Raw genomic sequence first — 25,757 nt, forward strand, 5'->3', positions numbered from 1 at the left:
GGTTGGGAGGGAACCCTAGAGCAGAGCACACAGTCTGAACTCCAAAATTCCTAATCACCCATCTGTTTCCTGGTCTTTGTTCTTGGTAATGAATACTTCCTATTTGAACCAAGAACAATAGTGCATGCCTTTAATCCTAGCACTTGGGAGGCTAAAGCAGGAGGGTATTAAGTTCCAGCCCAGCCTGGGCTACATGGTGTCCTAGCATGCCATCCTTACCCCTAATTGTTGCTGGCCAGGATTCTTCTGTTTTATTCTTCTTTGTTTATATTTTACTGTAAATGTCCTGGATGCTTGCTCCCCCCCCCCCCCATCCTCCAAAAAAGTGTAGTTCTAGAAAATAAGGTTCTGAGTGTCTTCCAATCACACTTTAAACAATAATGAACTAAAAGTCTTGCAAGTGTTGGCATGACCAGTCTGGGGGCAGTGATAAGGCAGTCCCCTTGTCATTCTGGTGTCTTGTTATGACATCATTCTCTCTTTTCAAGCTCCAGTTACTTCCCACCTCTTAAGGTCTTGCTCAGTGCTGAGACTCCACTAAATTGCTACTGTCAGGACTTGGGGAGTTGTGTATAGGCTACTGAGGTTGTGTGACCTCCTAGCCTCTTGATTCAGAACCCGGATCACTCTCTCTCTCTCTTTCCAGCAGTGTGAAGTTAATTTCCTTCCTTCCTGGTATAAATTTAGTTTATCTTCCCCTTACAGGGAAACAGTGATGGTGTTAATTAAATTAAGAGTTTCACAGTGGTTCGAAATAGCTTCCTGAAGGGAGGGTTACCCAGAGAATGCCTGGAGACTGATAAGCTACCTTGGGAGAAATGGAAAGTCAAGGCTCACTTTGACTGTAAACAGCCACTGGGTTAGAGAAATTCATTTGCCTGTGAATTTTAACATTAACATTGAGAGTTTTCTGTGGGGTAAAATTCAGTTGCTGAGGAACTCAGCGAATCATTTTTCCTTTCTTATTTTTAAATCCTAACTGGCAAAAAGTGATGGAGGAAATAGCACACAGGGTTTGGGGTTTTATTTTTCTTTGGCTACAAAAAGGAGGGGAAGGGCCTGGAGAGATGGCTCTCCAGTTAAGAGCCGTGACTGCTCTTGCAGAAGACCCAGGTTTGATCCCAGCACTCATATGGTGGCAGTTCCAGGGAACACAATGTTATCGTTCATAAAATGGGGTAACCTGAGGCTGGTCCCGTGAGAGGCAGTGGCAGGTAAGCTGAGGCTGCAGCAGGTCCCCTTGGCGGGTGAGAGACAGATATGCCATGCAGAGAATTTGGGTATAGAGTTTATTTAGTGGGCTATAGAGGGGGAAGGGAAAGCGGGGAAGGGAGAGAGGCAGAAGTTGTCTCTCCAGAAGAAGGGCAGACAGAAAGAGTGTGTGGGGCTTATCTCTTAAAGGAACAGGGTACCCAGGTGACTGGCCAGGCCAGCAGATTACAACACACAACACCCTCTTCTGGCCTCTATGAGCACTGCACACACAGTGCACAAATACAAATACAGGCAAAACACTCAGATACATAAAGTAAAAATAGTAGTTTTTAAGTTGGGGGGTGAGTTAAAAAGGATGAATGAAGCAGGGGGAAAGATTAAGACTAACTGTCCCTGAGAAGATTCTCGTCATCAGAGAGGACATTAAAATAATGCATAAAACTTTGCAAAGAGATTTTCTGTTCTATTTGTTGTGTGGCGTGCTCCACGCAAAAGCCCATAAGCTAAAAGCCAGGTTCCCTGCACATCCCACTGTAGGAAGCATTGGAACCCTAGGAGTGGGGGCTAGTGGGAGGAAGTTAGTTCACTGGCAGGCATTGCTTCATCCTTGCCTCTCTGCTTTACCATGTAATGCGTTTGAACAAGAAGGTCCCCTCTGTGACCCTTTACGTTCCCACAGGCCCAGATCAGCAGAAACAAGCAAGTACTGACTGACCCTCTGATACCATAAACCCAAGTTCACCTTTCATCCTCGTAAGCTGCTTCTCACAGATATTTTGCTGACAGTAATGGAACACTGGTCTGGTGTGCAGCAGGTTTGTTATGAGGTACCAGCCTGGCCTATTGTGGAGAGTCTGTGCCCATCCGTTTACCAGGGCTGCCTTGACTTGGGCCATTACCCACAAACAGCAGATCATGGGACCCGGGATGGAGACCCAAGGACCCAACAGGATACAGTGAAGGCATGAGTTTAGAGAGGACAACCCCTCGGCAAAGCTGTTTCTTACCTAGACAGCTGATGACACCGGAAAACCGAAGGGACCAGGCCTGAAGGATGGCACCACGAGTTCTGGAATGAACAAGGGCCATGTTGAGAGTCCTCACTAAAAGAAGAGGGGAGAATTGGCAAGACAAATAAAGGGGCACCGATGGGAGATGGGTAAGTGACTGGCTGACTTCTCCATACTCTTTCACTTATTGGTTGATTTTCCTTTCCAACAAAAGTATAACTGAGCACAAGCCGTGTTCTAGTTCCTGTAGCTAGCAGCTACGTACACCAGAAGACTGGGCATGGCCCTCGTCCAGGGCGCGGTGGAAGGAGAGTGGGTTTGGGCTTGGCTGTGCCTGGTGGTAGCCCAGATCTCCCGGATTACCATCTCTATCCCTTGCTGCATTGCTTTATCCTTCGGCAGATGGAGTGGGGAGCAGCGGTCCAGACGCCCCTCCCACCTACCCACCAGGGATGGACCAAAGCCTGAACATTCTGGCTTGGGACCCAGAATGACAGTGATTGTTAGGACTCAGTCATTAGGCTGGCCCCTGTCACCTGGCAGGATGAACCCAGGCAGTACCCTGGCCAGCCAAGGGTACTATGGCTGCTACGTTACTACATAGTCTGTATGCAGGTGCAAAGGTCCCTTTAAGAGACAAGTTCTGTCCACCCCCACTCTTTCTGCCTTCCTCTGAGAAGGCAGGCTACTGTCCATCTCTTTCTCTCTTTCTTCCTCTCCCTCTCTTCTTTATCCCCCTCTCCCTCCCACCTTTCCCTTCCCAATAAATTTCCTTCCAATGTAAGCTCTGTCTGATAGCATGTTTGTCCCCCACCATCATAGGAGAGGACCAACACAGAGTCTGTGGATCTTAAATCAATTTCAGGCTTTCTGGAGGGACATGCTATGGTCACAACACCCCTAGCTGAGGCTTATCTCCTCAGGGTGGCCAACTGCCACCCACTAGAGCAGCAACTAAACTCAGGGCATGAGTTATACACATTCACCTAAGTGGGAGGGCCCAAGATTTGTTTAGGAAGCGTGGATTAGGAGTCAGCAGAGCAGAAGTTGGCGAGAAAATTCTCGAATGTGTTCTGGGAAGTAAGGAAAAGCTCTGTCACGATGGGTGTACCAGAACTCCATCTTTCAGTCTAGGGTTGGTGATTCCCATGTCCTCTCCCTTTGAAGCAGGGGAGAAATTTGCAATTTCCCCCACCATTGGAATATGCAAGAAGGGAAGGGCTACGGTTTCCGCGATGAGGGTATAAGAGGCAACTCCAATTCCAGCTTAGTAACTTGGATGGCACTTTCTGGGGGAAGTTGGGTTCTGTGCCCTACATCCAGGGGCCCTGCTGGAAAGGAATGAGGGCTTTCAGCCTCCAGTGGGCACCGGCTCCCCAGGCATGTGGATGGGCTGCCTCAGGACTCAGTTGTACGGCTCCTCAAGTCCCCAGACGGTGACTGGGTATCTCAGCCACTTTTCAGCTGCTCTGCTCAAACGCCATGACCAAAGCAACTTAAGGGACGGAGTCTGCTTTGTCTTTCGGATCCAGGGGTCTAAGAGTCAGTGGTGGTGGAGCAGGAAGCTGAGCGCTCACATCTTGAGCTGCAAGCCTCAAACAGGCCTGAAGCGCTCCAATAGCATACTTCCTCCTGCAAGGCTGCACCCTCTCTCCTCCAAATAAACAGCATCACCAGCTGGGGACCTTGTGTTCCTATGCTTGAGACTATGAGGAACATCTCACACCAACCCTTGCCAACAGCTAGAGGAACTTCTGAGTGAGAACTACCAGCTTGCATTCTTCTCAAATTCTTCATCACCACAGGCAGAAATTTGGGTGGGGGGGTTCAGCCACCAATGAGGTGACAGTAACATCCAACTAAAGTACAATAGACAGAGTCTGTAGGCAAAGCACTTCTGGGAAGAGATTTATACTGGTGACATCAGGTTACCATGCAGAGAACAGCTACTAGAGCAGAAAAAGAGCTGTGCAATTAACTACGGGAAATGCCGTAAGGGCACTGAGTACTGTCCATGTCACGGAAGCCCAGCAAGTGTCCCATGAGATCATGCCTGATGTGATTTGCCCAATCATGCCTGATGCAGAGCTGAGGCTCAGTCACACTACTGTGTATAGTATAGATTCTATACCATAAGGTGGGCCAATGGAGGTGCTAGGAGACGAGGACATGGGGACACAGGCAGAGAGAGGCAATTATCAAAGTGGCTCTTCCGCACTTATGGCCTCTTCTTCGCATGCCATGGCTTCTAGAATGACAGTTAATCAAATAAAGAGAAAACCCTGCCTAGCAATGGTTTCAACAAGAGGGAAAGCAATCTTGATTACAGCGGAAAGGTCCACGAATAAGCTCCAGGGATCGTTTGGTAACCCCTTGAGAAGAAGAACCTTTTTGGAGGCTGGAGCCATGGCTCCGCGGTTACAAGCATTGGCTGCTCTTGCACAAGTCCTGGGTTCTATTCCTAGTACCCTTATTAGGTGGCTCACAACCATGTGTGACTCCAGTATCAGGGTACTTACTGCTGGCCTACACACACACACACACACACACACTCCACACACACACACACACACACACATTTTTAAAGAACCTATGTTCCTCATACTTTTTTTTAGTTACCCCACACAGCTCCATTCCCAAGGTCATCTCATGGTCTAAAAATGATGACTTTGGAACCAACCTTGTGTGAGTCAGCTTTTCATTGCTGTGGAGATGCCTGAGAGAAACAGTTTAGAGGAGGAAAGATGTGTTTGCCATACAGACCCCGAAGCTGTAGAGTTTGGCTGGCTCCATTGCTTTAGGCCTGAGGCAGGGCGTCATGGTAGAGAGGACAGGACAAAGCAGAGATGCTATACTAGAGGGACCCATCAGCAGGGAGTCAGAACGAAAAGGGAGGATGGAGACAAGATCCTCTCCTAAGTGCTTCAATCTGGCTCCACCTTTCACAGTTGCTACAATTTCCCCGTAATTCATTCAGTTATGACTCCATCCGTAGATCGATCCATTAATTGGGTCAGAGTTCTCATGAACCAATTACCTCTCTGTGATTGGCTCACCAGTTGGGGACCAAGCCTTCTACACTAGAGTCTTTTGGGGAACCCCTCATGCATACCATTGCATCTGGATTTATCCACTTAGAAATGACAAGGAAGAGAGAACCTTTCCTTTTCCTTAAGGACACCAGATGTGTACACACCAGGAGGAGGAAGAAGAGGGAAGGAAGGAGGGAAGGAAAACAGCAGTAGTGGTGGAGGCAGGGATAGATGAGGGAGATGGACGAGGGAAAGGAGGAGGAAGAAGGAGGGGTGGAGGAGGGAGGGAAGAACAGAAGGAGGGAAGAAAGAAGGGGAAGAAAAGCTCACCACTTCTCCCTGGTGTCTTTTTGAAGGACACCGCTGGTAGAACCCCCTCCTTAACAGGTGTGAGTTGAGTACATGAAGAGCCGTGATAGTCTTCACTCTGATCTCCTCACCACATCCCAGCAGCCGCGCACCCCGGGCTTCTGGCTTTGGTTGTTTCTCAGGTGGCTCTGGTGGCGTCTACAACACCCATGGAATGGGGATCCCAAAGTGATGTGTAGCTTTGACGGTGGGCTAACCCTCACAGCCTTTCCAGCTCATAGGCAGGTGAGATTCTCGGCCCTGGTAGAAAGCCCTTACATTATTTTTAGACTGACTCCACCCTATTTCCTCCTGCCATCCCCTCATCTCATCAACTTGCTTGTGACTTGAGAACAATTGCAAGACATTTGTCTGAAAGAAAACGAGTTTCATACGCAAATGGTTTCAGCTTACGGGGGTCGCACTAAATGAGATTGTTTTGGAAAAGAGTAGCTGAAGCAAAGGCATTTACAGACCAGATATCTACAATGTCTGTGACCCCAGAGAGGAGGCCCCACTGTTTAGAGAGTAGTCAATGCTACCATGGTTTGTATCTGGAATATCCCTCAAAGGCCTGTGGTAAAGGCTTGGCCCTTGACACGCTTCACTATTTCGAGGTAGAGGAACCTTTAGAAGGGACCTAGAGGAGGAAGCCATACTGGAGTGCCCTCGAAGGGTAGATACTGGGGGAATCTGGTCTCTTCCTTTCTTTTTCACATAGGAGGTGGATGGCTCCCCCCTCCCACACACACCACCACAGGCCCAAAGCAACAAAGCCAATCCAACATATAAAATGGATGAGGAAGTTTTACTGCAAAATTAGCTTTAACTGTGGTAAGTGACAAAAGATTGAGGTACAAACAGTGTATTTGAAAAGCAAAGGTCTCGGATTGACAACCCAGGTTACTCTCATATATATATATATATATATTGCTTATATTTATTTGTGTAGGAGGAGGCTGCTTGCATGTTTCCTGGCCATCCAGACCCCCGAAATACTCACACAGAAATCTGTATTAATTGCAATCTTCTGTCACTTATCACAGTTAAAGCTAAGTTTGCAGTAAAACTTCATCATTCTTCTTTTCGACTTTGTTTCCTGGAGGCGGAACAATCAAATCTAATTCTAACCCGTCCCTCTGTGTGTGGTACTGTACCTGCCTGCGCAAGGACCACTGTGACGTACGTCCATTTAGTATGTCCCTCGGCGTAGTGAAGATGCTACACTCTGGAGATTCCAGCTGTGCTAAAACCTGAGGAAATATTGAAACTATTGAAGGAAGGTTTAAGTCCGCCTCTTCCTTCTACCAAATTCGAGGATTCCCATTTACTCCTGAGTGACTCCCACCATCCAAAGCCGCTAGGCACTTAGGCGTCATTTGAAGGAGGGACACTCACCCTAAGAGGGTCTGACCTGCTCTAATTTGGGACTCCCCCATGCGTGCTGAAATTACGATTGCTCTCCGATTGCCAATTTGTGCTGTCTACCCACGGGTGCTTTCAGAACATGTTGTCAACAAAACATTACATCACAGCGGAGGGTGTGCCCAGCAGGCTGGCACCCACCAGGGTTCATCTGAGGCACTGCGGGCTGAGAAACAGAGTGTCAGCAGGGTTAATAGGTGAAATTCTGCTCCAAGTTTGGAAGTTATTCTTGTTGGGGGAGAAAACACAGAACCCCCACCCACCCCCACCCAAGCACGTGAGTCTTGGCTTCCCTCCACCGGTACTTTCCTGGACCTGAGATGTGTGTTTGCACACGGCAACACCCACCTTCCAAACAGTATCTTGCAACTCAGCCAGATTTTCTGCTGAGCCAGCCAGCCACTGGGAACAAACACTGGGGTCTATGACAACCACTACTGTGTGTGCGCGTGCGTGTGTGTGTGTGTGTTGTTGTATGTATGCGTGTGTGTGTAAGAGAGAAAGACAGACAGACAGACAGACAGAGATAGAGAGAATGTTTAAGGGTGGCATGTGTATGTACATGTGCCTTTGTGTGTGCATTTGTGCATAAGTGTTTGCAGCATGTATGTGACTGCATGTGCATGCGCGTGGCATTGGGAGGTGTGTGTGTGTGAGTGCTTAAATCTGTGTGACACGTTCGTGTATCTTTGCGTCTTTATGTATGAATGTGGGTGTGGTATGTATGAGCATTTGTGGATGACAGGAGTGTGTACATGCTATGTCTGTGTCACTTTCCTGGTAGCCCTCTCCAGAGCCCCCAGCCTGGGCAACCCACGTTTCCTGAGTCAGAACCCACTTCCCACGTAGTACAAAGAACCCCCCAAACCAAGAGAGCTTCTTTCTCACTTCAGAGCCCAAAGGGAGAAAGAGAAGCGCCGAAGTTGAAAGCCAGCGCCTGGGTGTGGAGAAGGTACCCTTTATGAAATACCATGCACCAGCCTTCAGCGAGACGCCTCTGTATTATTCTCTTCATTACCGGAAGAAAACGCTTCTGCATGTTTAATTAATGCCAGTGAGTCTGCAGTTCCAGAGAGGTGGGTCCTAATTGGTCCAGCAGGGTGTCTGTTACACTGAAGCCTTAAAATGGGAGGGCTTTACTTCTTCCTGGGTCACAGGACTGAGCCTGCCAGGCTCGCCTGGGGAAGTCACTGTGCTGTTTAGACACACGAGAACCACAGAAAGAAAGGGTTTCGAAACCAGGGCCAGTCCCTGGACGCTGGCTTCCTTCTCTGTGTAGTGAGGGTGAGGTCTCGGGGTCTGGAGGAGCGCCAGCTCATAGGATGATGACTATAAAGTTCATTCTGTTTGTCAACGTTAGGAAGTACCCCCTGGAAAGCTGGGTTAATGGACAATTTGGACGCTTAGTCTTGTGATGTGGCTAGGAAAGATGACAGGGAACCCTGACAGGGAAATCTAGCTACTTCAGCAAGTTTGGGGTTTCGTTTGTCTTGTTGAATGGGAGGAGGTGAGCCAGAGACAGAACTGTGTGGTAGATGAGTTTTTCCTGGCTCCTGCATAATCCTCATTTTTATCCATCTCAGTAAAGTGTTCGCCGTCTGTGACTTCCAGTTTGGAAGATTTGGAGGTACCTGGTCTAAAACAGCACGGTATAGGTTTTTGGGGTTTTTTTTGTTGGTATTGCTGTTGTTGTTATAGAATGAAAAACTTCCTCTTCCTATGGCAAGAGTTGCAGGTTAAGCTGGATTCATACTGGCAGCCTAGGTGTTCCCAACCCCCACGGCAGCCAAGAGGCGCTTTCCAAAGGAGCCCTTCCTACTGGAGGGACGCCAGGGGCAGTGCCAGGTTGGGAGGAGGCTCTGGGTGAACCCTAGACCCAGCACTGAGATGACCGAGAGCAACCTCTCACCTCTGGCTGTGTTTGCATTCCTTCTGAGGAGGAGTCTGGCTGGTCCTCCCCACCTCCGTCACCTGGCCAGCAGCCTGTGTGTGGCTCCATGTCTGATGCGACCAGAAGGAGTGGGATAGAACTCACGGGAGCGCCATGCAGCCGGGAATCCTACCTGTGCAAGCGGGACCCACACAGGACGTGAGGGAGGATGGTCTAATCTATGCCTAGACTCTTGCTTTGGACTTCCTTCCTTTCTGAGAGGAGTTGGGGGAGGGCAGGAAAGACTGGCATCACCGGGCACTGAGCCTTGGTATCAGACAGCAGCATGAAACAGGGAACAGACTGCCCTAAGTCTTGGTTGGGTGACAAGTCAAAGATGGACTTAGGGCAGAGTCTTCAGCCGGGGTGAGGACAGACAGTGTTTGGTGCCAGAGACTAGGGAAGGCAATAGGAAGGTTGACCGCCTAGCTTGGAGAAAGACTCCAGACAAGTTCTGACTCAGGTGCCATTGTGAAGAGGTGTGGATTAGAGGAGGGGCCTTTACCACGGAGAAATCCTGACTCACTCTGGGCACTTAGCTGGCCACGTGACCTCATAATCTGGCACTTAGTGAGAGGTACCAGTGCCCTGAGCCATTTCCTGATGCACAAAACAAATATTTGAGTTTGAAGTGCTGAGGAAAGCTGCAGGATGTTTGGTAGATTTTTTACATTCTCTCTACTGCATCAAGAAGCCTTTGGGGAGCTTGCTCTGTAGCAGTCAACACAACAACCTTGTTCTGCAGGTAGAACAATCTGGAAGCCAATGACTTCATACATTAAGAATTCCTCCCTGGCTGGCTGTTTTGTTCTGTCTGTGTAATCGGTACCTAGACAAAATTTTCAAAAGCACCTCTACCCCAGCTGACAAACAGCCAGAGGGTGTGTGACTGGGGAATAGCTCCTCCAGCTTGCTATGGTTGGTCCTGATGCTAGACTGGACTTCTGTAGCCCGGGGACAGAAACCAGCAAATGGGGCTGTTGGCAGATATAGGTGCTGTATGACTCCGTCTCTGCTGCGGGTGATACGTGATCAAGGTGGCTTACTCAGCTTTCCGGAGGCATCGGTTTCTCCACCTGTAAAATTATTTTCAAGGTCAGGTCCCTCGACGCCGTGAAGCTTAACTAGGTCCGGAGTCAACTAAGGGCTGGAACATGTGGACAACTCTAAATTCCTTCTGGGATTGAGTCTCCTTGGGAGAGTGAGGGTTGTGGAGGGATCGTGTCCTTGACTGGAGTAAAGGGGGCCAGGTCTTGGCATCACCTTGACGGTTCATGGACCTTTGGTGTAGATTTTGAAATCATATTCCAAGGTGGATTGGCAAGATGGTAGCAGATGTGAGAAGCCATCTCTGAGCCTTAAGAGTCTACAAAATGTAAGAGGAGGATTGTCTAAGGTGAGCAGAGAGAGAACGATGCCTGACAACATAAAGCCGTAGTGGTTATCATACAATGGGACATCCATCCGTTTATACTCATGTCTACAAAACACCCCGCTCCCTTCTTCCCTCCTTCCTTTCCTCTCCTCCCACAACCCGCTCCCTCATTCCCTCCCTCCCTCCGTCCCTCCTTTCCTCCCTCTCATCCTTCCTCACTCATAGAATGTTTCTTTTGCCTTGGACACTATCTGCTTTGTCTCGGATTCAAATTACCCCCTCCCCCCTATTGGCACTAGAACTCCTAGGTTCAACTTCTGGAGTTACATAAGTCCAGAGGGAAAACTGAGTCAGCATAAAGGCCCTGCGTCAGCACTCCAAACTGGCCACCATGGGTCTAAATTTCTCCCGTCTTGACTTTGGCCAAATTCCCATTGAAATTCAATGCCCGGTAAGTATTAGCAACTTCATACATATAGTTACAGATGGATCTTAAAGGGATAGAGAGCACGGGCGTCTCAATCTCCTTGCCTTCACTATGTTTACTGGGGAACCAGTCAGGTGCCACCGCTCAGGCAGGCACGGGCTGGCCGACCGCTCCCCATATGTGACCTGTCCTAATTCTTTCCCTCTCATGATGGTGGCATCAAGTCCCCCTTTCACCGAGGGCTAGAAGGAGAGATGAGAAATGGAGAGTTAGCCGCGCTTGTGTGACCAGCAGTCCCGGCCACTCACCGCTACTTGGGATTTTTATCATGTAGCTGCGTTAACTCTCAGCAAACTTTTTACTATTATGATAATAAAGGGGGAACCAGAAAGCATTTAAAAATGCCGAGTCATGACCAGAAGCACTTAGAAGGGGTGATTGAGGAGAGCTTAGGGGGTGAGGAGAAATGCTCATTTGTGGAAATTGATGATGGGGAAAAAAATCTGGAAATTGGTCCCCTGCAAAATTATAGTCCTAAAAATAAAGGGACAAAGGGGCTGGTGGCAGAAATGATTTAGAAGGACTCTTCATCCTGACTCTACTTGACAGTCCATGGGGACTGAATGATCAGCGGAGACTCTCCCATTGTAGGATGTTGGGGGGGGGGACTCAGAAAATGATCATGTTTAGGGGCTCCCTGATTATTTTGCTGCACAAGGAGGGTGAAGGGCACCGAAAGACAGGGAGCTCTATTTTCTTTGCCAGTCAAAGAAATTGGGAGGGAAAATGCTCCAGAGCTGAGAACAGCTAAAGATTTAAATAAGATGTGCTTTTGTTTAACAGTAAGAGGAATCACCGCTCGAATGTGCCAAGCTGTGCACTTGGCGTTGTTTGCAAATGACCGTGACCCCCAAGAAGGACACACTATTATTAGCCATAATTCACAGATAAGGCTTCACGAAATACAGTCACAGTTGCTCGTCCACGGCCAACAAATGAGATCTGAGATGGTGAGCGTCGACATCAGGGAGGCATGGAGGTGTCAAGGTGAGTGGCGTGGAGGCTGACCGTCAGTGCTGCCTTCCAAGAGGAGTGGCAAGGTCTAAAGCGCCCCACGGCGACTGTCACAGGACCACATGGTGTGTCAGAGCCACAGGAGTGGGAGAAGTCCGACCAGCCCTCACAGGATGAACTCTGGATCCTCAGAGACAGTGATGGTCATGAGGTGGAGGTAGGTGAGGGAGTCCCAGGGAGACAGCTTAGGATGCCGGGAACAAACTGAGAACTGGCAAAAAGCCCAGAAGATGGAAGGTTAAGAGAAAAAGGCAGTGTGGTTCTACAGTTACAAATGCCCTTTCTGCTCTTGCAAAGGACCCTGGTTTAATTCCCAGCACCCACAAGGTGGCTCACAACTGCCTGTAACTCCAGTTCCAGGGGATCTGATGCCTTCTTCTGATTTTCAAGGGCACGAGGTACTCACATGGTATACATACATACATGTAGGCAAACACTCATTGAGTTTGTTTTTAATTTAAAAAAAAGCGGTTGGGGAGACTGATGAGATGGTTCCATTGTTAAGAGCACTGGTTTTTTTTTCTTGCAGAGGGCCACTGTTCTGTTCCCAGTACCCATGGGTTGTTCACAACCATCTGTAACTCCAGTCCAGGGGATCCAAGGCTTTCTTCTGACATCCAGAGCATCAGGCACACACGTAGCACACATCTATACTATACGTGTAGGCAAAACACATACATAAAAATAAATCTTTAAAAATAATTTTAATGTAAAAACGACTAAGTCTTTTTTTAAGGCTATATGATTAGAAAGGTCAATGACCGTAACCTGTGGGAGCAGTAGTGGGGTTTAGGAGATGACAATGAACTTCTGCATATTCCTGAGTAGTGTGTGATCCAGCCAGTGAGTTAGGAGAGACGGCAGCAGGCTGAGGACCCTTGAGAAGCAAAGCAGGTCAACCCACTGGGCTCCCGATGACTTCAGGAGGAAGACAAGGAATCCTGAGACATCAGGAAGGCTCTTTCCATCCAGTCCTTGGGGTGTGGGCTTGCAAGGAGCTTCTTTGCACACCGAGAGCTGCAGCCCTGGCTCTGTTGTACCTTCCAACCACCCTCAGGGGTCAGCGCTCCTGACTGTCAGTTGTGATTCTTCAATGGAGAGAGTGCACAGCTGCCGTCTTTCCGTGTTTAGGATTCCTATTGTTCATATATTTACTTAGACATTGGACTTTCTCTCGGCGTCTAGGATGACACACGATACTTGATTCTTTCATTAGCAGGAGAAAACACAGGATGCTGTCCTGGGAATGGTGTCTTTGCATGTCCATACGGTAGAGTATTTCAAAATTTCCACTGGAGAGCTTCCATCAGAACCTGGAATTCTGGGACTTTGCCCTTGGACTTAGTGAGGCCGTTCCCTTCTCTAATTGTTGAGAACTGGCTCTGCAAGGTTGCTCATGGCAAGGCCTGCTCTTGAAGCACCGTACCACCGCAGTCCTCCCATCAAGGTGGGAGATGCACCCGGTCCTGGGATCCTCCTGCTGTGGTCTCATCCTGGCTCTCTCTGTCATCAGGTATATGGCTGGTCATGGCAAAGGGCTCATTCTAGATGCTTCATTTGCCAGCCTTCGAATTTTCTTTCCTGGTCACATTGACTTACAGCAGTCCAAAAGATTAGCCAGCTGTTAAATATTTCCCGATTTTGATACACTGCCACCAGAGACCTACAAGTCACAGATGCACTAAAACATGAACCAGGAAGGAACACGGTTGGGGCAGTCTGCCAGATCGCATAGCCTAGCATCCACTTCCTGTTGCCTACCGTTGACTTGATCATCTTGTGCCTGCCAATGCCTGGGGCACATTAGAGCCACCTGAATCCATAATAGAGGACGACTATGACACGGAAAAGGAAGAGTTGCTTCTCTCTGCCTCTGGGAACAAATGTAGGCCCATCACTTGACATTCTTGTCCCAAGAAGGAAAGTCAGTTTGGCCCGGAAATGCACATGGAAATTCACCGCCGTCGTCATCTTATCATCAGCTAAGATTTGTTTATTTTACATGTGTATTTTGCCTGTGTGTATTTATGGGTACCAGGTGTGTGCCTGGTGCCTACACATAAGAGAACTGTCAGATCTACCGGAATTGGAGTTACAGGCAGTAGTAAGCCCTCATATGGGTACTGGGAACCAAACCCAGGTTCTTTGCCAGAGTGGCCAGTGTTCTTAACGAAGAAGTCAACTCTTTGGCCCACATAGGAGCTTCATAATACTACAAAGTATAATGAAGGAACCAACACTGCTAAGAATTGTCAGCTCTAGGGGCTGCATGAACCTCATGGAAAGTCCAAAAGGGTCAGTCAGGGGGCACTCTGGGGATAGCGGCAGCCACAGTCAGATTATTACCTGAAGTTGAGGTTCTAGATGGGAAATAGTTTCAAGAAGTCTTGAAGCGAGAGAGAAAGCAAGGTCTCCAATGAGTGGGGTTCAAGGTGTGGAGAGAGGAAGGGACATAGACTCTCAGGGTCAACTCAAAGGAGAGCAGCTGTCCAAAAGCCCAGCAGTGGAGGCGTGGAGGAAGAGCCCTGGGCCCAGTGCAAGCCTTTCAATGCCTTGCCAGAAGCACAGTGGCCGTTCTAGGAGCAGGCTCTCCGTGTCAACCTGAGGCTGTTTGATCTTGCGAGAATACCAAGGGTCTGGAGAGCCCTGGTGAGGTGGCTTTCCTGCCTAGAAGGCAAGAGTCCTGCAGACCCTCAGCTGTGTGGCCTTCTCTGGCTCCTAACGCCCAGGCTCTCCGCCCCTAACAGCTGAACACAATTAACTAACGGCACAGTGGAGAGTGGTTGTGATATTTATACTCTCAGTGCCCACCTCCAGCCTTTCTGAAAAGCAGCTTCACCAGCTCTCCCTAACAATGAGAAATTGTGAATGGCCATGTCTTTCTAGACATCAATGTGATTTCAGAAGGAGCATGCCCAGGGAAGCTTTTTCCCTGGGCTCCCTGCCTTTTCCAGAAGGCCCTTCAATGGCCCACATAGGAAGAGCCATTGTCAACGATGTTAACATTCTTCATGAAAAGGAACCTGGGGTTGCATTGGACAAAGGTCTGAATGACTCGCTATTCTCGCTGTGAGAATGAAGTTTCTTGTTGCCATGGTTACAGTTAACAACTCAACATGACATATATACATACATCAATGACGATATCAGACTTGACCCCACTGTGTCTGAAAAGCAGCTCTGATGCTTGCCGTTGGAGGTCCTGCTGGGGTCCTGTGGAGCCCTGTGCAGCCTTGGGTTTCTGTCCATTCGTTCTCTTTAGTTACTGGATCTCTCACGTGGCCGGCACTAGGCTGCACTTAGAGATACCACAGTAAATAACTCAGCTCTGCCCGTGAAGAGTTTAGACTCTAAAAGGGAAAACAAGACCAATTAGCCTATCCCTGAGTATAAGGACCTGGGAAGAGGAAGGTTCTGTGACACCAACTCTAATGGCACACACTATGCAAATGAGCAGGCCTGGCTGTTGGAGCGACAGGAAATGAAGTGAGATGTGCCTCCTTTTCCCGTGGATGTCATAAACTACTTCACCAGTGACTTCATACAGCAGAGTCATAGGTCGGCATCTGATAAAGGTCTCTGTGGGCTTAAATCAAGGGCAAGTTCGAGCTTCTTTTTGGAAGATCCAGAGAACTACCCGCCCCCCCCACACACACACACTCAACTTTGTTGGTCTTCACAGTTTCTCAAGGCTGCCCTTGTACTTTGGCTCAGGGCTCCTTCCTCCTCTGAATAGTCAGTAAAGTTGTGTGTTTCTCTCTGTGGATCAGTCTGGCCTTGAACTCAGAGAGATCCGCCTGCCTCTGCCCAAGTGCTGAAGTCTATTTGCAGGTTTTAGGATGTAGGATGTGGGCATCTCTGCGCATCATTTGTCCTGCCGTCAGACAGAGGAAAGATCGAAAGAACTGTCACCATTGGCTGGGCTGTGGTGGCACATGCCTTTCATTCCAGCACTCGGGAGGCAGAGGCAGGCAGATCTTTGTGAGTTCGAGGCCAGCCTGGTCTGTAGAGCAAGTTCCAGGACAGGCTCCAAAGCTACAGAGAAATCCTGTCTCAAAAAACAAAACAAAACAAAAATTGTCACCTCTGACACTGCTCCTTTTCTTCTACGGCACTGGTACTGTTTTAGCTGTATATTTTGCTTGGTTTAGTTTTCCTAACCCTTACCCCTTTGGTGATCCTGTTCAATACCTGCTGTGGGTACAGACATGCACCAGGCCAAGCTGAGGCGTGGGGCCACCGCTGAACCTCTGGATGATGGAGTCTGGGGGAGCTGACTCCATTTTATAGTCATGTTTCGAGGGTAATTGGAAGAGGAAACTCACCCTGGCTGGTGCAGCTGTGGAGAGGGAATATGGCGTCTGTGCTGGTTGTGACTAGACACAGGGTTAGAGGGGAGTCAAAGAGGGCAGTCCACTCCTTGGGCTTCATGTCAGACTCCCAAAAGCAAACAGAGGTTGGTCTGGTGGTAGTGGGTCGGTGAGAGCTGTGGTTAAGAGCACACACCACACTCGCAGAGGACCTGAGTTCAATCCCCAGCACTCACAATGCGCGGCTCACAGCCCCCTGAAACTCCAGTTCTAGGAAGAGGCAACTTTGGCCTCCATCAATAGCTGCATTCACATGCACAGCTACACACAGAATTAAAAACAATACAAGAAATCTCTTTATTTTTTTTTAAAAGGCAGATTGAATAGCACCAAGGGAGGCCAGGATGAAAAGCTTCTCACTAAACCCCCAGCCTGTACTCTTTCCCCAGTCTAACCTGCTTTCTGTTTCTTCTACAGTGAGCTCCTTTGACACCACCCATGCGGGGGTGTCACATGCATTGCTGCAGTTCCCAGGCAAATCATCCCTGGTGTGGGGCAGATCCTCAATAAATATTTGCTGCATTAATCAACAGGGTTGAACCACTGCTTTGCATATGGCTCTTGTTCAGAAACCTGCCTTGGCTCCCATTATCCACTTAAAAAAAATCCATTTGTGTCAAATGTACGTCATCTTCACAGACCCATATTTCACATGTCTAAATCCTCTTTTTCCAAAGCTCTGCTAGCTGGGTGGACTGTCATAGCAATGTGGCTTAAAGAGCAGACTTTTATTTTCCTAAAATTGAAGATACAGATGTTGGTTGAGGGGCTTGGGTGGGGTCCTAGAGTGAAGATACAGATGTTGGTTGAGGGGCTTGGGTGGGGTCCTAGATTGACGATACAGATGTTGGTTGAGGGGCTTGGGTAGGGTCCTAGATTGATGATACAAATGTTGGTTGAGGGGCTTGGGTGGGGTCCTAGATTGACGATACAGATGTTGGTTGAGGGGCTTGGGTAGGGTCCTAGATTGACGATACAAATGTTGGTTGAGGGGCTTGGGTGGGGTCATTCTGAAACCGTGTTTGTAAAGCTTGTCTGCTCTCTGTGCTGTAGAGTTTGGATTTGAGGGTTTGGGTGAGGTTTGCCCAACTAGTATGTTCTGTATGAATATACCAGAAATCAGAAACACTTCTGGTCCCACATATTCCAGACAAAGTGTTACTCAACCAGAACCATCTCTTGATGGAAAACAGTATAATAATGTGTTATTACATGTGTTTGAATTCAAGGATGATATATTTTTCTAGACACACCCCCATTTGCAATTTTTCTTCCTTACTATGGATGCTCATCCAACATGTAATGAGTGAATGAAGGCAGTGGCAGATGCCATTACAATATCACTTGAGTATAAGATAAGTTAACTATGGATGAATTCATTTACTGATTTAAAAATAATTCTTAAAAGATGAGGGACCAGGGGGCTGCAGAAATGGCTCAGCAGCTAAGAGCACTTGCTACGCCTGCAGAGGACCAAGATTTTGTTCCCCAGCACCCACATGACAGTTCGCAGCTGTCTATAACTCTAGTTCTCTAGGTACTAGTCACACATGTGGTATACATACATACATACATACATATATGCAAGCACTCAGACAAAAAAGTAAAATAAAAATATTTTTTAATATTTATTTATTTATTTATTATGTATACAATATTCTGTCTACTTGTATGCCTGAAGGCCAGAAGAGGGAACCAGACCTCATTACAGATGGTTGTGGGCCACCATATGGTTGCTGGGAATTGAACTCAAGACCTTTGGAAGAGCAGGCGATGCTCTTAACCTCTGAGCCATCTCTCCAGCCCCAATAAAAATATTTTTTTAAAAAACAAAACTGGACGCGAAGCTGAGGTTAATAAGTGCTTTCGGAGAAGGGTAGTAATGTGTGCGAGGAAGGCTGTCTGTCTTGTTCAGCAGGGGCACGTGCGATGTGTTTGTCTGAGAGAAGGGTGGTGAAAACCACATGGCAGACAGAGCTGGTTGTGGCGTCAGACAGCTGTGTGGCCCTGAAGGACTCACACAACTTTCCCGTGCCTCGGTTTTCTCCTCCATTAACTGAAGACAAGAACTACACCTACCCGATAGGCTCCTGCGGCCCTTAGACTACAGTGACAGGCACACAATAAGCACATGGTGACCATCAACCAACTGTTATTACCCCAGTGACTTCAGGCATTCTTAATGTGTCACCATTAATGGGGTCATTATATCTCACTGATATATATGTATAATTAATATTCATATATATGAAAAAAATATAACATTTCATCCAAGAATCCACAATTAGCACCAGGTATAGCTCTTCACATGTTTCCAGACTTTATGTGTTAGGGAAAACAAGGGAGACCATTCACTCCGTAGTTGGGCCTTTGTGAAATGTGACAACCTGGTCCTTAATTATTCTTAGAAATGTCAGAACTCCCTGGACCAAATTAGTCTTGACAGTTCAAGGGCTAATTAACTCCAAACCTGGCTTCTTGGGTTGCCTAATTAGCAGTGCTTGGTCACTTAAAATTTTTTTAGGAATTCTTTTTCTGATCTTGTAGCAGGTAAGGGCACAGTGTGCAACAGACCTGTTTGGGGAAGGGGTTCAGCCAGCCCTTGGGCCCAGTGGGGGTGCCGGTGAGGTGGAGGTGATCTTGAGATGCCAGGGGATAGCTGCTGCCTGGGTGGGATGTCTGGGGAGACTCATGACAGCCCATAATGAGTCCTGACGCTTCACTTCACAAGATGTCTTCCCCTTCCCCCACCCGTCTCCGATGACAAAATTCTCTACAGGCTCACTAACCTCATTAAATACAAAACACAAATATGCTAAATGAAAAAAGGCAGATGCAAAAGGCATACATTGAATGATTCCATTTACACAAAACAGCCAGAGACAGTGACTAGATTAGATGGTACCCATGACTGCAGGAGAGTGGGCGGGGAGGTAGCATCCTTGCTTAGAGGGTGCAGGGCTAGCTTCTGCTTAGTGTAGCTCGGCGGCACTCTGCATGCACTTAATACCACTAAATTTATGGGCTTTTTGTGGTAATGGGGATCGCGCACACATTAGGCAAGCCCGCTCCAGTATGAGCTGTGTCTGTAGCCAAAGTTTGCTTTTTTTTATTTTGTAATAGGGTCTCTAAATTGTCTAGACGGCCCCCAAACTCTCTCCGAGAGTGAGCGTCCTCTGGTCTCTATTTGCACCACAAAGGTCCTGCTGATATATGCATTTAACTGGGCTAAATGGCTCATTTTATGCTACCTAGTTCTTTTAAAATTGAAAATGTCATAGTTAAGAAGTGGGGTTTTAAAGAAGGTACTAGACTAGTCAGAAACTTTAATCTCAGCACTCAGGAGACAGAGGCAGGTGGATCTCTGCAAGTTCAAGGCCAACCTGGTTTGCAGAGCTAATTCTAGCACAGTGAGGGCTGTTACTGTATCAAAAAATGAAAAAACAAAACAAAAAGGCATTAATCCATAAGGGCTCTTCCCTCATGAATAGAACTCAGGCCCTACTAAAAGAGGCTCCATCCAGATGACAATATACTGTACTTTGACCTTCTGCTTCCCCCATCCTGGAGGACAGGAGGACAAAGCATCAAGCCTCCATCTTGGGAGTAGAGGGCATCCCTCACTGGTTTTTAAACCTGCCAGGACCTTGGCTGTGGATCTCTCAGACCACGAGAATGCATTTCTATTCTTTCCCAAGTTTCATCAAGTTAGTACACTTGCTGGGGAGGGGAGTGGCCCCTCTCTCAAGCATCACCAAGGGACTGTCCATGCCAGGATCCCTATGGATGCTTTGGTACCCAGGACAAGATAACACAAAGGGGTTGCCTAAGTTCTATATCTCACCTATGCTAGTCCCTCCTGCCACTCTGTAGGACCACAAATCAAGTATTCCATTTTCTGGAGTCTCCTCAACCCTCTTCCCCTACTCTTCCAGGAAGGGCTGGCTACTGCCTCCTTTGTCTCTTTGAACATCAAAGCGTTGTAACTCTGCATTCTGCTGTGATTTATTTTCTCATTCTCTCTCTCTCTCTCTCTCTCTTTCTATATATATATATATATATATATATATATATATATATATATATATATATATAAATAGCTAGTGACAGTACATATCGTAACATTCACTCCCTAAGGATACATTTCTTAGGATACATGAGTTTGGAGAAATATTAATAGAACAAGAAACACCAGAAACAGATTTTCGTGTCCTCCCAAATCCCCCAGACCCTGGTGAAGTTGTTCCCTCCCCCATCCCCTGACGATCACTGCCTTTTGTCTTTAGTTCTTTTCCAGAATATGCCATTTGAGTGAAGGTATGTGATGTGCAGTACAGTCTGTCGTGACTGAGTTTTATTTTCACATGTGCCTCCTGCTCTCAACTTGATCTCCAAATATCAGAGATCTTTCTTACCTTCTCAGTAGCAAGCATCATCGGGTGTGGTCCCTACAGACTTGCAACAACACAGTGTGACCAGACGTGGCAGAGCCATAATGCTTCCCTAACCCTTCCCCCCAGGTGATTGACAAGGAGCAGAATGCAGTGGTCATGTGACTGCTTGGAGTCAGAGCCCTCTTGCCACCTACCTAACATGATCATCGCAGAGCCAGTCCCAGGAGGCCACAACAAGGACAATACCTCTTCTATACTACACTGGGCAGTCTGAATCCAACCTGAGCTACTTCCTGTTGCCTTTGAGGCTCCAGATCAGCTGTCCAGGAGCTGCCCTGAGGGTTGCGCATGCGCACTCCATTTATGGCGGACAGGAGCCCGAGGAGTAAGAGAAGCAGTAACTGGAATGAATGGGGCCGCTTTATCTCTACTTCACCCATACCCTCCCCTCTCTCCCTCTCCCGTGGAAAGTCACACCCTTTCAGAGGACCCTTTCCTTGCTGTAATTCTAACTGGTATTCTCTGTGGCCAGCTGAACTGTTATTCTGTGCTGGGATTTTCTAGCTTATTCTTCCTAAAGGACCCCAGGGACATCTTCACCCCTACCTTACAGTCCTGTAGTTATGGTCTCGGTAAGAGCAAAAGTCTGCTTGTTCAAGGGGACTTCTTGAAGGGAGCTCCTTGAAGGCCAGGGTCATGCTGAGGCCCTCAGTGGTCGGGAACATTACCAGTTATTAAAGAGGAATACTTGTGGAGTAAGGGGAACATGGCAAACCAACACCATATAAACAGCTCTATTTTTTTAAAAATTGTTTTTATTAGATCCATGTATGTCTCACTTAGGGTCCTCATTGTTGTCTAGCTTCTCTGGGATTGTGAACAGTAGGCTGTTTTTTTTGTTTTGGTTTTTTTTGCTAATTATCTCTTAAACAGATTTGGTAATCACAGCCTGCATCTTAGTTAGGTTTCTGTTGCTGTGATAAAGACCATGACCTAAAGCAATTTGGGAGGAGAGGGGGGCTCATTTCAGCTCACATTTCCAGGTGAAGGAAGTCAGGGCAGGAACCTGGAGGCAGGAACTGAGTCAGAGAGCATGGAAGAACATGGTTTACTAGCTTGCTTGCCATGACTTGCTCAGTCTACATTCTCCTACAACCCAGGACCACCTACCCTAAGGAGGCACTGCCCACAGTGGGCATGGTCCTCTCACATCAATCATTAGTCAAGCAAATGGCTGTCAGGCTTGTCTATAGGCCAGCCTGAGGGAGGCATTCATTTTTCAATTGAGAGTCCATATTCCCAGATGACTTTAGCTTGTGTCAAGTTAAGAAAAAAAAAATCCAGGACGGTCTCCAAGAAAGCTTCCGGTAGTTCTCTTATCTCATCATGGAGCGACCAGTGCTTCTCCTTCGTGTCCTGATGTAGAGACAAGGGACAAGGTTCCTTCTTATGGAGTTAACTTTGGTTTAATGTGTCGGCGGAGTTCTTTGTTGGGACTACCAGCTCCCCAATAACACAGAAGCTTATTATCAATTATAAATGTTCTGCCGATAGTTTACATTTGTTACTAACTAGCGCTTACAACCTGAATTAACCCATTGTTCTTATCTATGTGCTACCACGTGTCTCGGTACCTTTTTTTTTTAACATGGCATGTTCATCTTCCTTCTCTCCATGTCTCCTGGCAACTCGACCCTTTTCCTACCCTGCTTCTCCTTTTTTCTGCCCAAAAGTCCCGCCTAACCTCTTCCTGCCTAGCTATTGGCCATTAGCTCTTTCCTAAAGCCACGAGAGCAGCACATCTTCACAGTGTACGAAAGGATTCTTCCACAACCTTAATGACTGTTAATAAGGTCAAGGGGTTGACGCCTATTGGCAGAACATCATCTGGAGAATGTTAGTGTGGCTGGTAACTATATTTCTTATTGTTGCAACAATTAAGAATTGAATTCCGATTCTGGAGAGATGGCTCAGCAGTTGGGAGCACTTGCTGCTTTTGCAGAGGACCCAGCTTCTGCTTCTGACACCCACATGGCGGTTCACAATCATTTATAACTCTAGTTCAATAGGATCCGGTGCCCTCTCCTGACCTTTAGGGTCACTGAACACACATGGTGTACATACATACAGGCAAATCACCTCTATACATAAAATGTTTTTTTTTAAGAACTAGAAAACTTTAAAACACTATTGATCTGGGTTGAGTTTTTTGTTTTGTTTTTTTGTCTTTTTTGATGTTTTGTTTTGTTTTGGCAGAAGTGACAATTGAAAACACAAAGGCAGTTAGTACCATGGGGCAGAGATTAAGAATCTATTTCTGGCCCTTTACATTTGAAGTGGCACTTCTTTTAAAAACTCTTATCCCTTGTGTCCTCAGTCCAACAGTGTGGCTTTACTTTTTCTTTTAATTCTCCTTACTGCTCAATGTGCAGAAATAGCAGAGTGAGCTGCCTTTAGAACCCGGTGGGTGTTATCATTCTGGGGCTCGGAGAGGCTTCAGTCATAGGTGCCTGATGGAACTTTGTCCCCTCCTAGTGATGAGCTGCTGACTCCAGGCCCCTTCCTCAAACCACGCCAATTGCAAGTATACTCATTAGGTTTCATTGATTGGCTCCAGGGGGGTACGCAGGGTACCAAGGCTAGAAATGCCAGGGGACAACTCTAAAGGCTTCATGGAGGAAGGAAGACATCTTTAGGAGCAACTCGAACCAAAAGAACGGGAGCAGGTGTCATCAGCGACTCCCATACACAGGGCTTGGCGCTTTTTGGACAGATCAGGGGCTGAGTTATCCATCCCACCGCTCATCAGACACCCCATGGTGTCGCACAGCTTGTTGCTAAGGTCCCTCCCATATCCAGGGGACTAGGGGGAAAGCCTAGACTTCACAGAAGTGTGAGCCAGAAGAGCTTCCATTTAAGGGGGTGATTTGTGAGAGCAATGAATTTGTTGGCTTCTTTGAGCTATTTTCTCTTTCTTTCTTTTTGGTCTGGGATATGGGGTACAGATGAAACTAATGGGTGAAAAACCTTACACTGAGGCCTCGCGGAGTACCCAGAAAGCATCACTTCCTCACCAATACAGAGAATAGAGAGCCTGGTCTAAGCGCACTGATGAGGAGGTCAGAGAAGGTCTGGAATATGGAACACCGGCGAGATGTGTGCTGTAGTTTGGAAAGGACCAGAGATGTCTAACGCCAAGGAAAAGTTCCTAGGGCTCAGTGAGACAGAGGGAGAAACTGATGGGGGCGCCATTTGACACAAACTTGTTTTCCCACTGACCTTGGTCTGTGGCTTGTCCTCTGTGCATCAACCCTCGGTCCTGACTGATGCAGGCACCCACGGGAGGTCCTCCTATCCAGTACAGACTTCTTAATTTCCCACCTCGGCCCAGTCTGGCAGCATTCAGAGACAGGCCTTTGACTCTTCCCCTTGCTCCCCTCTGAGACCTTGACCCTAAAACGCTCCTAGCCAGATGCTCCGAAGTCCAGTCCATGGAGAGCCAGAAGAGGTGGATCAAGAGAGGAACTGACTGACTCATCAGGCCTCAGAACCAAATTCAAAAGCCCTGTTAAGTCCATCTGCCCTCAGGGACGCTGCAGTGCAGAGGGGAATCTGGCCTTCCCAGACTCCTCCTCCACATGAGAGAGAAGCTGGCCATCTGGTGAGGAAGCAAGCCAGATGGGTCGGGTGGCTGAGGGGAGGCTCTGAGAGGCGCCACAGAGAGGTGGGTGATTCGGAGCTTCTCATCACAGTCACCCTTGCTGCCCATGGGAGCTCGCTGTTCAATGCTGGGCAAGGGAACATTTTTATTCTGCTCCTGACTGGGTTCTGCTCTGTGCTTTTGGCTGTTTCACTTCTGAATGCTGGGCCGGCTGTTTAAATGCATGCGTATGGCCAGCTGTGCTCTGCAGAAGCCATAATTGCTCTGAATATAAAAAAATGGGAAGAGACCTTGCGGCATAGTGGCGCTCAGAGTGTCCTGATCACGGGACCCTAGAAAGCATTACCTCACTTTGATTAGACCCAAATGAGAGACTCGATCAGAAAATAGAGTATATTTCTGCCTTTCTGCATGTTAAAAGTGCATGAATAAAGTTCATGAATGTTGAAAAATATACTCGATCATGATAAACTGAGCAAGTGCATGATTGATTGTCTCTCAATATAATTCAATCACATAAAGCCAGTGCAGAGAAGCTTTGGGGTCACGTCAGCAATCTTTCAACAGCTCCGACTGGCTCACAGGGTAGCACCAATAGATATTAATTTCCCTGGGGAAATTTCCTTTTGATCATGCTTATTAAACACAGAGCCTTCAGGCGTATGCAGATTCTAAAAACTCATGTTTTACACCTGAAGCCATTCTCTCCCTGTTGTTCAACTCTGACAGTCACTGTGTTTGTTACATTTGCTTGGGAAAATTGCCCTCTATTCTCCAGACTTGTGTCTTTGATCATTTTGGCAAAAGGCAGGCTGTGACATTGAGCTGCTTCTGACCCCATCTCTGGGAACCAGACAGGGTCCCTCACAGGGAGCCTGCTGCCTTTGGTCCAGAGGTGACCCCGTGAGAAGGTTCCTTCACAGACGAGGAGGTTTGAAGTTTTGGTCATTTGGTCTCCTCTAACGGTCCATACTGAAAAGGTTTTTATTTTTGTGGCACCCATAAGTGATAACAACTATTATTCAGAGGTCTGTCACAGTCAGAGCTAATCCCTAGGCATCCACCATAACCCCCAAGGCTTGGTGATGGCAGCCAGAGAGCATGCAACTAGCCAGAGAGTAGGGAGACAGAGGAAGGACCTGTCTCCCATTCTACACATTACATCCAAGTGTAAGTGCCTGAAACATCTTCATATATTCAGAAAAAAAAAGTTTAGAACTCCTGGTGCAAAAGTAGACTAGGTCAGCAGAAACCCCTGAGTCTGCCAGCTTGCTGTCCACTGCAAGGCCGAACGATCAGACGGAAACCTGTTACATTTGCACGGCCTAGGGAACTCACCTTGCACCTGTGGCCCCATTTGATCTGGATCGTGCCACTGTCCAGGGAACTGGGGTGTGTGATATTTGGGGGTGCAGTAACTAGTCTAATGGGAAATTAAGTCTAGATTTGAGGGGCCCCCAGTTTAAACCCAAGAATAATCCCAACAGGACGGGGCA

Source organism: Microtus pennsylvanicus, chromosome 1 (genome assembly GCF_037038515.1).
Source record: "Microtus pennsylvanicus isolate mMicPen1 chromosome 1, mMicPen1.hap1, whole genome shotgun sequence".
In the NCBI taxonomy this organism is placed as follows: Eukaryota; Metazoa; Chordata; class Mammalia; order Rodentia; family Cricetidae; genus Microtus; species Microtus pennsylvanicus.